This window comes from Pyxicephalus adspersus, chromosome Z (assembly GCF_032062135.1).
Source record: "Pyxicephalus adspersus chromosome Z, UCB_Pads_2.0, whole genome shotgun sequence".
Lineage (NCBI taxonomy): Eukaryota > Metazoa > Chordata > Amphibia > Anura > Pyxicephalidae > Pyxicephalus > Pyxicephalus adspersus.
Genome location: NC_092871.1, coordinates 32,790,942 through 32,803,918, shown reverse-complemented (window position 1 = coordinate 32,803,918; position 12,977 = coordinate 32,790,942).

The window sequence follows — 12,977 nt, the reverse complement described above, 5'->3', positions numbered from 1 at the left end:
TATATATATATATATATATATATATATATATATATATATATATATATTGCAGTGTAATATAATAATTAAATATATTTTTAGAGCACCTAGTGTAAATACATGAATTTGACATGGTATCAGCATATTGTGATCCACTTTACAGCAGAACTCAGACTGATAGAGCACTTTGCATAAATCTCAGTACTAATTGTATAGAAATACAAGCCTTTTGGCAGGTAAAAAACTGTAAAATATGTATCTCTGTATGTGTCATACAATTTTATTGTATGTAATACTGAGTAGCTGTTTGACTACAGTACAGATTTAGCTGTCAAACATTGCCCTGTGCATGCTGCATTTATTGTTGTATTTTACCTCTTTACTGCTTTTGTTGTTTGTTTTTTAACTTAGAAATGCATTAGGATAGTGTCCTATATTTTTTTTTTCGATATACTGTGATGCAAGCACAATTATTTTATGTAAAGCTTGGTGAAAATAAACTATTGTTAAATATGAAGTTTCCTTTATTTTAAACCAGTAAAAAGCACAAGGACAATTTTGGCACTTAAGAGTAATTCTAGACCAGATGTTAATCTAACTGGCTATGTTATTGCTGTCCAGCAAAAACTGCATTGATTTTCAAGTCAAATGTTCAGTTAGTGTACAATAATCTGAGTTCTCTGATATGCACTGCATATTATACATAGCTCTTTACATGTGATGTGGGCATGTCTGCTTTCAGAAGCCTGTTCTGTTCAACTACTTTTTTCTATCTGATTCATGTATCCCTAGTCTGATTAAAAAGAAAGATATGAATCTAATCCCTGTAAGATTTCATAGTACTGATGTTCTGGTGCATTGGGTGTTCTTTATGTTGGTGGCCAAATAGAGCCTACAGTAAGGGAGGGTTTATTACAGAAGCACTATTACGAGAACTTAACTTGTTTAACATAATTTACTATGCTGGCTAAGGTGACCATGCCCGGATAAAAAATAATCAATACCATTGAGCATACGCTGTGGCTCTGTATGTATGTCAGTGCTTCAAGCAAACCTGCCATTTGTGAAGTACAGAGGCTGCCATTGCCAAACCACTCCTGAACATGTAAGTCTTTTGCTTACCATCTAGCTTCAATATTAGGTCACTGCCCTGGAACAAGTATACAGTTAAAGTAAGTCAAGAGAACTTCCTAGTCTAGGATTAGACTCCTATGTTACTGACAAACAATAGTGTAAGGTCAGCCAAACAACTGGCATTTTCAATATGAAAGCTCAGCAATGGCAGTCTGCTTGTTTAGATTATAATACATTTGCTTTTCCTTTCTATTTTGATAAGAGGATTTTTTAACAAAACAGGTTGTTTAAATTACTGACCCACCAAAGAAGCTTCCCAAGCCACTGTAATGTACACTTGTCTCAGGATATAGCTCCATTCAAGTCTGAGTGCCTAAGGTGAAGTCTTGACCAGTGATGTCCATTCCATCTAGAGCAGTGTATCTCAACCAGGGTTGCTAGATGTGTCCCCGAGCAATGAGCATTTTGTGCTTCTCAGGTCAGTTCAAGTGGCATCAATTTTTTATGCTGTTTGCTGCCCACTAGACCAGTGGGGAAACTATAGGAAGGTCCTCCTCCTTTGTCACTGACTGTATGTTTGTCATTTACAACTCATATTTAATGTACATCAATGTGTAATGAGTTGGAGCTATTTAAATACTATTTAAAAATCATTTAATAAAACATTGGATAATCCTACCTAAAAGCTACCCATGTGGCCCTGAAAAACCTGACAAAAGTTTTGGTGCCATCCCCTAGAATAGAAAGGACGTACGATTTTGTAGTGTTTCTTGCACAAGGTCATACTCTAATAAATAATAAATGTAATAAATAATACAGTTATTTTATAATGATAACTTTTTGCTTTATGTACTATACCATCTAGTGGTTGGAGGGAAGGCAAGCGTGGTTCTAAATTTACTACTCATTCACTACAAATCAAGGGAACACCCAATCAACACAGTACAACACTTAAGTCAAATGTCTGGCATATCAATCGGACTAATTAGGAAGCATAAGTAATAATTCATCAATTTCACCTGCTTTGGTACAAATGAAAACGGGTGGATAGGAAGGGCATCAGTAAACCAGCCCCTAAAGGGAATGGTTTCTTAAAAGGCCATTTCTCTCTTTGTTCCTGACTCCTGGTCTTGCATTTTGGTAGTGCCCTTGTTACTGATGGCACCATGCAAAGTGTACAGAAGCCATACCTGCAGCACACTAAAGTTGCACAAGTAGCCCAAATCCTTCAGGAAGGCAAATCTATATGTGCTGTCTCAAGAAGGTTTGCTGTGTCTCTCAGCACAGTCTCAAGAGTATGAAAAAGGTACGAGAGAGAGCTGGACAGGGCCAAAGAAGAGCAACAACCCAAGAGCAAGACCAGTATCTGCCTGTTTGTGTGAGGAGGAACAAAGCCTTTCAAGATGACCTCCAGTGGGCTACTGGTGTGAATGTTTTCAACCCAATTGTTACAAACTCTTTCATTATCATCCAACTGTTTTGTAAACCTTGACTGTGGTATGAATGAGCCTATTGTGAAACCCACATATAATTCATATACACTTAAACCGTTAAGTTTAAATACTACACAACACGGATATGCTAAAAAATGGCCATCCGCCCTTTTATTAACAAAACTTTTGTTACACATATTTTACATTGATAACATAATATATAAACATAAATATCAACCATAACTAAAACCAGACATCACCATCGTCAGGTGGCAGGACCTCTACCATCTTTGTTAACCCTTTCCAAACCATTAATCAGGGATATGCGTTCCGATTATATATATATATATATATATATATATATATACCTCAGGACCTATATCAACCACGCATACCTCCCGATATTAACCCCACAACAACCATATTACATAAACTTGGAGACCCCATACCACCGATGGCTCTCCACACTCCATCACTTTTTCCCACATACCTGCACAACACCCTTCCCTTAGAGGACCTCACACCGCCAACACTTATGCCCTCCCGTAACGAAAATTAATAGCATCAGGGAAGGAGGGTGGGAATCTCTTTAATTTAATGCAATTAACTGCCTCTTACTATCCTCACTTTTCTTTTTATTGACTTATTTAACCCCACCCATTGCACCTTTTCGTAACCAATCAATTTAAATCAAAACTGACACATACTCCTCCCACATGCACCTTTTCATGACCAATCAATTTAAATCAAATTAAAACATCCACCTCACCTTTTAACTGACCTCTGCCCTTTCCCCCACAGTCATGTTGGCCCACGCCTAGCTCCTCTCTCGCAGGCTCTGGGGCCTCCCATTATGTTAAAAATTTTCAATAAAAATTGTCACAAACTCCATAAGGGTCAGGTGGGGCCTCTGTTACAACCTGGCCTTGTGCAGCTCAATTGGCATTTGCCAGCGAGCAACAGAATTAGAAGGATCATCATTGGTTGTGGAAAATGAGGAAATGTGAAATTTTTTGAAGATGCCATCCAGCATGACCAGTTTGGCAGTGGGTCAGTGATGGTCTGGGGAGGGGGTGCCTAGGGGGTATCACTGGAGGACTGCTGATGGCTGTTAAGTACCATGATGAAATCTTCAGATGCTTTGTCCCACCTTACCCTGGTGCAGCAAATCCTTGTTCTTATTTTATTACACAAAGTATATAAATCAAAATTTTCAATTACAATTTTTGGTCACCAAGATCTGATACTTGGAATTTAAATGTTTCCTAAAGTTTCCTTTAACAGTGCACTGTTGGCTTCCTAACAATTACAAAAAAGACAAAGGCAATTATTTATAGATTTAAAAATTGTATTTATTATATTATTATGAATGAAAAAGCTGCATTTCCTCTAAAAATTAACTATATTTGTTTTTACAATGAAATGTGAAATATTGTATGCTATTCTGTATGAGCTGGGATTTAAATTGTAAAATTCAGACGGCTATACAATTACTTTATCTAATTTAAAACATTTTGTTTGCCCAGCCACTTTATTGTATTGTAAAATGAATTGCAATACTGGCGATGGAACATATAACTAAGGCTGTGTACAGACCCTACAGTTACACCAAGTACCATGGCCGAGATTCGTACCTGGGACCCAGTGCTGCAAAGGCCTAAGTGCTTACCACTGAGCCCCAAGATTTCTTGTTTTTCGAAAAAAAAGCTACCATAAAAGTAAGATTTTTGCAAGATAAAACTACTGAATTATCATGGCTTGCCTTACTACTGACATAAGTTTTTCTGTTATTGGCACTACTAGTTTCCATTCTGACCTGCGTAAAAGTGCATTGTGCAGGATAATATATATACATATTATATATTTTCGGAAAACAAAGAAAAGCAAATGGCTTTACAGATTCAGAGCATTTTCAGGGACTTAATTAGATGTATTAAAACAACCTCGGTAAAAGCTGCAGATTGTATAAGCATATCAACAAACAGCAGGTATCTGTGTTTAATATTGATGTACCAGACAGTGAAGCTGTGTGGTCAGGAAGAGATTTAGACATGGATTTTCTTGTTGGCTTCCTACAGCTTTTGTTGTAATGATTAACTACGGGATACATTTTGTGTATTATAGGACTTGTTATTCCAGGTGTACAGAAGAATCCATAATCACTGTAACACAGCCAGGAGCCTGCTGGCATTATTTATCTGAGAGCAAAACTTTAATATTTATTTCAAATCACATTCATGGGTAAAAAAAAAATTAGTTGTGAACTTATAATGGCATATACAGTATGATATTGTATGTCCTATACCAGATCTTCTCAGATAATGCACATAATAGGCTTTGTGTGCTTGAATGCCTTAAACAGAACCTCTACCTGCAGCCACAAAACACACCCAGGTACCGCCAGAATTCTGCTAATGCACGTAGTGTGTTTTCCATGGAGGAAACAGACAGTTGAGCCCTGTTTGGGTTGAACTAAAAGGCTTCTCTGTAACCAAAGGTAAAACCTCTTAGGTTGTAGACAAACCAGATCAAAAAGCAAAGCCAAATTCTGCAGCTATGTGGCTTCATCTCTCATTCTGCTCTAAGCATCTGATTACTTTCACTATACTAAAAATACTTAATGTGTAGGAAAAAGATGAAAATGTAACTGTTATCTCACCCTTATGATGTCTAAACTCTCTTCCCCAGGCAGAAGACTTTAGAGAAGAACTCTCTATGGAAGCAGCAGTCTCTCTACAGTAGCCAGCACTGATTCACACCTAGCACTTTGCATTAAGCAAGGAACATATCAGGATATAAATATAAAACATGGTATTACACACTTGCATTTTGAAGATGAGCTTTCAGCCCACCATCCTTATATGGTGTATATCCACATCTAATAGAAACTTGTTCCATGTCAGTGACTTAACATATAATGAAGAAATATAACTGCCTGGGAGCTTGCATCTTCAAAAACACTTTTGCAATGGCTAATCCCCAAATATCCACCCTGGTTTCCGAAGGCGGTCTGCAAGGTCCTTCTGTAATCTTACAAAACACAAAGTCAGCTGCGTGTAAAATAAAATCTCTCTCCTACATAATAGATTTGTGCTGATAATCAATTGACCTTATATTAAAGTATGTAAGACCCTGCTATACAAACAATTTCTTTATTAAACAAAAATAATTAAAATAATGCAAGCCAGCAAATATCTGGAAGATAATCTGACTTGCTGTACAGATTTGATGACCACAAATGACCCTAAAGTGTTAAAATCATTTGGGATAATCATGAACTCTGTAGTGGGTTAGATCCACTTGCATTGCCTTTATTCCTTTTATTCAGCTGCAGGGCAATATCAGCAATTTCTGGTCAAGCAGCAATCAAAAATTGCCAAAAGTTGAAGAGCACTAGAGAGAACCTGGCATGAGAAGAATGTGTGCCCTGGGTTTGCCAACTCCTTCAGAAAATTCTAGGCTTCCGGATTCCATACAAAGGTTCTCTGTCATGTGATTTTAATGCAAAGTCCTCATATGTTTGATTGGAACACATTTATTGTCCTAATAAATAAAAAAGGTGATATAGCTTTACTTTTTTTCTTTTTTCTTTATATTAGACAGACTACATATAAGCAGATAATACAAAATCGGTTTGCAATAGGCTAGATTCTTACCTTAACAAAAAACAATTTGCAAATAAACAGTCAAAGTATCCAAACATGAAATATTCACAGAGGATAAAGACATCATTATGTGCGAAACCAAAAATGCATTTTAAAGGTATACCAATGCACTCCCCACTTACTCTAGAGAAATATATATTTTCATGTAAAATGGGGAGGAAAAAAAAACTTCTGCCCTAACTTCTGGTTACTTTTGTCTATACAAACAACAATGGAAGCTGATAAGGTCTATCAGAAAGGGAAAGGTGAGCGTGAACAGCGTGTACATACAAAAGAGTAGAGAAGGATCCTTAGCATACTTTTAAGCTAGCAAGCAAATCTGATTTAAATTCAAACTAGAGGTTTTCCATTGCATACTGTACATTTGCAAATACATGTTCAAGGAACTCTATTTCAAAAGGTCCCTGATTCTGTATGATTTTTCAACTATGGAACGTTTATAGGAAGAAAAGTCTTACCTGGAGGCAGCCCTTTTTCTCCAAGGTACTTCCACACACCAAAAACCAACACATGATTATAATACGGCAAATGAGAACTTCCAATGTGTGTCTGGTCCACATTCAAACCAACAACAATGCCAGCCGCTCTGTTGAAAACTAGCAAAAGAAAAAAAAGGGAACGGTGTACCTTTGGTGCAGACTGTAAGTTTTCATCTCTTTGTGCAGGTTCAGACCGGCCCACCAGAGGATGCTCCAGAGGGCCCTTGCTGTAACTATTCACTTTTATCAGACAGACTTATCTGATACTTCCAGCTCTCTCTGTTCTATCAAGTAATACTTTTTGGCCATGTGCTTGAGTCCAGCTGTGCTGCAAACTTTATTGAAGGTTTCACTCTTTCATTTTAAAATGTTGCAATTGTCTTTATGATATGATGAAATGAGAAAAAAACATTTAAATATCAAAACATTTTATATGCCAGCAATTTTTACACCCACCGACACTGATAAAAGAACTGATTTTTGCATTTAATAGTCAGCACTGTAAAGGACACATATTCTGCAATTTCAGACCACTTCTATACACTGCATGTTTATGCTGCATAGCCCTGATCAGATGGTATCTAGTCGTGCTGGTTAGAAAGTATTCCTCTGTAGTTCTAGCAAAGTTCTTTTTAAAGTTAGGCTCAGAAAAGTTTTAGCACTCCATTTATATTCCTAGTTAGGGATGAGCAAGCAAAATTTTAAAATTCGATCTCGCGGCGAATTGGGCCAAACTCGCTTACCGAACATGTAAGCGAGAACGGCCTGTGTAAATTCGGCTGTCAAGATCGAATTTTTTGGGACCTGCAGGAGCAACCAGTGGAGTGGAAATGACAGCTCCGCTCCCCTGATTGCTCCTACAGCCCTGCAGTATGTGTTCTTGGATAGAGATTCTCTATCCAAGAACACAGTAATACAGCGGCTGTGCTCATCATGAATGAATGCAGCCATGGGAATCATCCTGTGATGAATCCCACGGCTGCATTCGTTAATGAGCACAGCCGCGGGACACGGGACACTGACACTGACAGTGTGAGTACCGCGGCTCATCAATTATAGCAGCTCTGAGAATCATCACAGGATGATTCCCACAGCAGCATTCATTTAATATGAGCACAGCTGCGGGGCTCACACTAACAGGAGTAGTACCACAACTGCTTTGAAGCCGTGGGAATCCTCCTGTGAGCAATCCCTGGGCACTAGAAGTTAAATGAGGGCTTGCCCAACAGGTGGATCAGGATCTACCAGTAGATCACAAAGGCAACCCAAGTAGATCGCGGAGCCCTGCCCTTCAAAATAAACTCTACCGCGCACAGGAGTTATTAGGTCTAAATTTTTATTGTTGGTAGATCATTTTGACTTGATAATTTTAAAAGTAGCTCGCAAGCAAAAAAGTGTGGGCACCCCTGCTATATATAATCTATTTAGACTGAGAATGCATTGAATCTGGTAAACCATGCCTATTAACTATACTCATGGAAGTTAACACTGGAAGCCATGCTGATATTTTCCTGCAGGTTGCTTTATGGTGGCTTCTTTATCTGACTGACATACTGAGGAGTCCCTAGATTGACCCTGAATATACACCCGATAATGTAAAACTCAGAGCCAATATAAAATGTGGACCTGGAAGAAGCTACACCAGGGAATGTTTCAGTGAATAGCAGATTCACTACTTATAGAGTTTAGTGTTAAGGACAATACTTATCAGAAGTGTCTTTATGCAGCAGTGTGGTTTCCATATGTGTTTGCAAATGGAAATAACAAATTCTGTTTGGAACCTAGTATCTTTATTTCTCAGTAAAATTCTTTGCTGTAATTTTTGTCCTCCTGTGACAGGGGCAGAAGTTAAGGTAGTAGGGGTTATCTATTTCATGTATTTACTCCCCCCATTCAAAAATCCTCTGTAACTTCTGAACTACATCTGAGATGGACCCTGCTTAGGGCTGATAACCCTGTCCATCCAGTTTTACTATCATGTGCCCATGGCCTCCCAGAACAAGTCAAAAAGGCTTGTTTAGTCAAGGAAGGGTATAGAATATTTACCTCTCCTCCAGTTTCCTTTATTACAGCTTTGTAAGTGGGCCTCCAATGTCTCTATAGGCAATGCTTGACTACTGGTCTGATGACAATAAAACACTGTACGTGAGCATACAACAGGGAAAGGTATGCCGAAAGCCTACATAGTAAATGTTTTATATAGGAATTTAGGTAATAAAACAACTGACCCTAGCCAGTTTGTTTCCAATACAGTTGTATGTATTATTTGTTAGGGTCGGCTTGGGTGGCATGGGAGGGATAGGTGACATAAAGCTACCCGTGTCATAGGATCGGCTGTGTGAAGTTCATATTATAGCAAGAACAAAGGACACAAATGTTCCTCTACTGCACACCTCCCATAGACTACACAAGCTATTGAACAGGGTTATTGGGTGAGGGTCCATGATAATACAATGTTTACTATTAAAGTTCACCTTTAAGATATTCTAACTTGCCCTAGATATTACAAAGTTATTAATATATATATGTGGATTCATGAATTAGACGTTTGTTGCCTCTCCTTTAGGGTTGTCGCACTGTCCAGCCAAACCAAGCAGAGAAGGTGTGGATTTTCAGATCTTCTTTATGTTGACTCAAAAACAATGTTCGTTTTAAAAACTGCATGTTATGTGAACACAATTGAAATGCTCCATACAATAAAAAAAAGTTCATTCTACAATATTGAATGCAGAAATTCTGTTTGCATTGACACAGATACATGAACCTGGCAATGAGCAGACCTTGTTGTCTGAAAAGGATTTTATTTCCATTCATGTCACTTTGGTTGGTTGTGCTGGTCAAGGGTTTATTTGATAAGGCAGGTGGAATGGAGAATGTCACCTCCCAGGTTTATGTTGCTTCAAGCGGTGTCAGTTACCTACACAGAAGTGAAACTCCAGCCTGCAGGGGAGGAAGATTATACTAGGAGGAGAGCCTGGGATCACTCATCACTAATTATTCTATGAAATATCCTAGCACACTTCAGTTTGAAGATATGACCGGGATGACTGAATCTACCTTCCACTGGCTTCTGATTATAGGAATTTTATTAAAGGTGAAAGGTGGAGGCACTGTGGAATCCAATGCCTATGTGAATTTATCTTATTTTAATCCCCAGCAGAACTCCACTGTAACAATGTACTGCGAATGTGGCCTATATGGACTCAACTCACGTATAGCTGGTGCTCAAGGAACTGTAGGTATCCCTGTTTCACCTAATTTACAAGCCTGTGATCTCAGCACCAAATTCTCCACCAGAACGAAGCCTTGGATTGCCCTCATTGAAAGAGGAAACTGCACATTTTCAGAAAAGATCCTTTTAGCTGCCAGTAATGGCGCAGATGCAGTGGTGATCTATAATGCACCCCCCAGTACTGGCAATCAGACCATTCCCATGGTGCACTATGGTAAGTACTAAATAAAGATGCTATACTGAAGGATACTATTTGTCTGTCTGCCTCTGAGATGTTACTACTAGTTTGTGTCTACGTTAATGATATGCTGTACTAAAACCTGTCTCCTTGCTATTGTTTTCAGTGAACTCTCTAAAACGAATTCTTTCCAGTTGTGACAGGCAGTTCTGTGACCTGAAATTGCTGCATGGCGTTTGCATGAGGTTTTGTAAATGCAAATGAACTCATTTGCTGGCACATGCTTATTAAAAACATTTAATTCCAGTGGGGGGAGATACACAGCGTTAATGGCTTTTAAGATATAAAGTGGCATTTTATTTTATTTTGCAGTCTATTAACCCTGCCATTGTTAGTGTCGGCGGTGTGACCTTGTTTCAACATATTTCTTATATCTGGCTGCAAATCTAAAAAGCCTAAAACACTACAATGGCATATCGCAGTCCTAATTCTTAGGAAATTTTGAATAGATTAACCAAAAAGTTAACCACCTGTGGGGTACAGATAATAGCACATGTCTATTTTGTTGGGGCTAGGGCTGGTCCATGCAACCTCATTCATTTACTGCCCTGCACTACTGTATTTAAATGTATGGGGATGCAGGAAAACTATTCCCCATAGCCAAGTGGTAAGCACACTATGGAGTTTTAATATTATTTTTCCCCCAGGATTAAAACAATTTTTACTTATGAGTCATCCGTCTTTTACAAAAGAATCCATTAGTAGTTGGTAAACTTTAGATTAAAATACTAATAAAAAAACTCCTGTGTGTCCCCTAAATGTAACATATCATAAGACCAAGGGCAGGGGACTGGTCAAAAATGAACTTAGCCAAAAGAGGTTGTGAGGGGCAGTTAAAAACTTTCACTGGGGTCTCTAAGACACTTTTCGGACCTGTGGTTAACAACTCCTAGGCGTATAGCAAACTGCTGCTTTGTGCCCATGAGCAAACCATAACCTAAGTCAATACATTTGCATTTATTACCGTTGCATTTGTGCTGCTGGTGTGGTTCTTTTAGAGGAGGAAAAGCAACAACATGGCGAGGAGCAACAACCGTGTGCAAATTAAATCATAGTTGAATGGGAGTGAAGTTGAGCATGTGGTTGATCCAAAGTCCGAAAGATGCCCCAGTCTTTACACATAGTATTTCATTGGTGCAGCCCAGATGGTAACGGCATCTGTTCCTTCTTTGGCATACATTTTAATGTGTTTAAAATCAGTGTGGCTGAAAACATTCTTTACAGATACCACCAGGTGCCGAAAACTCAAATGAAATCTTCAAGTCTACTAGTACCCTGATAACAAGTCTATATACTCAAAGCCCACACTTATTTTCTAGTTTTATTAGAGATCTGGGGAGGATATTGGTCTTGTGATTTTATCCTCACTTTATTATCCACTTCCTTTTTTAAACATTTAATGAATAACCTGAATCATTTTACGGTACACTAATTCTTCTAAAATTTTACCATTTTTCTTATCAAATCTTATATGAAAGTTTCAATCTTGAGTTAAAACATTATTAGAGATCCTTAAAGCGGACCTAAACTAAACCTTTTACCTTACATAAAATGGAAGACCTTTCATATTAGGTAAAAATATAAAAAAAAAAATAAAAAAAATAAAATATCTTCTTTTAAAAAAAAAAGAGTAAAGCCCCACCTTTCTGTGATCAGGACTGAATGGGAGCGCAGGGGCTTCTGGCTGCTCCATTTGCGCATGCCTGATTTTGGGCATGCACAGAAGGCGCTTTTTCTTCAATGTGATTAAAAAATGCCGATCTCACACACGCAATGAGATCGGCACTCTTTCTTCCCATATACGTCACCCCATCTCGTGCCTGTGCAGTGCGAGATTAGGTGACGTACAAAGAAGATGGCGGCACCGGGGTGAAGGATGATACCGAGAGGTGGGACCCAATCCAGGAAACCCCTGGAGGGATCCACAGATCTTCGAAAGTAATGATGAGTTTGTTTTTTTTCCCAGTTTACTTTAAGCAAAGATAAATTAACAAGTTGGTGTATACATGCAGGGTAGGAAAAATTAAACTCCTATAGCCAAACTGTGTTTACCTTTGCTGCTTTTATGTGTTCTACTACATAAACAGGGGCATGCATCTCAATTTTTACATACGTATGCGTATGATCTAGAAATATTGCAAATTTTGATAAAATATATAACTGTTTTTGCCATAAGAGATAGTTTGGATAGTAAATGGAAAGGCTGGATTTCTACGTACTGCAACTCTAAAATCAAACTGTATTGTGTTGCCCCGTTCCTACCCCAATCACCTGGCTAGCCTTGGCATTACACTAATGATACTCAATGACCACACAAGACCCAATGACTGGAGGCTGAGAGGATCCAAAAGGCAGTTGCCCACACTGTGCCAGTACACCAAGAACTGACCAATAAAAGAGCAAGGCAAACGTTTATTCATCTCTGCTGTCAATATTGTTTCAGGTGTACAAAATTGATGTGTACCATTTTCGACTTTGCTAGTACAAGCTCCAGAACTTTCTAGGTAAAAGATCCAAATCTATCTTTTTTACTTTCTATCTTTCTATCTTTTTTACTGTACAAGCTCCAGATTCTCATCACTCAGATGCTAATAAAAACGTGAAAACAGGCATTTTATTAAGAAAACTTGTTTATAATACACGGTGCAAACTAATTGTCCTTCGGTGGAGCTTACTCATTTATATATATATATATATATATATATATATATATATATATATTTATATAACAGAATGCACAGATCTTTAGCCTGATTTCTAGCTACATGGTTTGTTTGTTGGGTTACAGTGATTCTCCTTCCTTCAATCCATATCAGCTCTGGGACATATACTATTGTGAATGGCTCAATGATCTGGTCTGATCCTAATATATCCAGA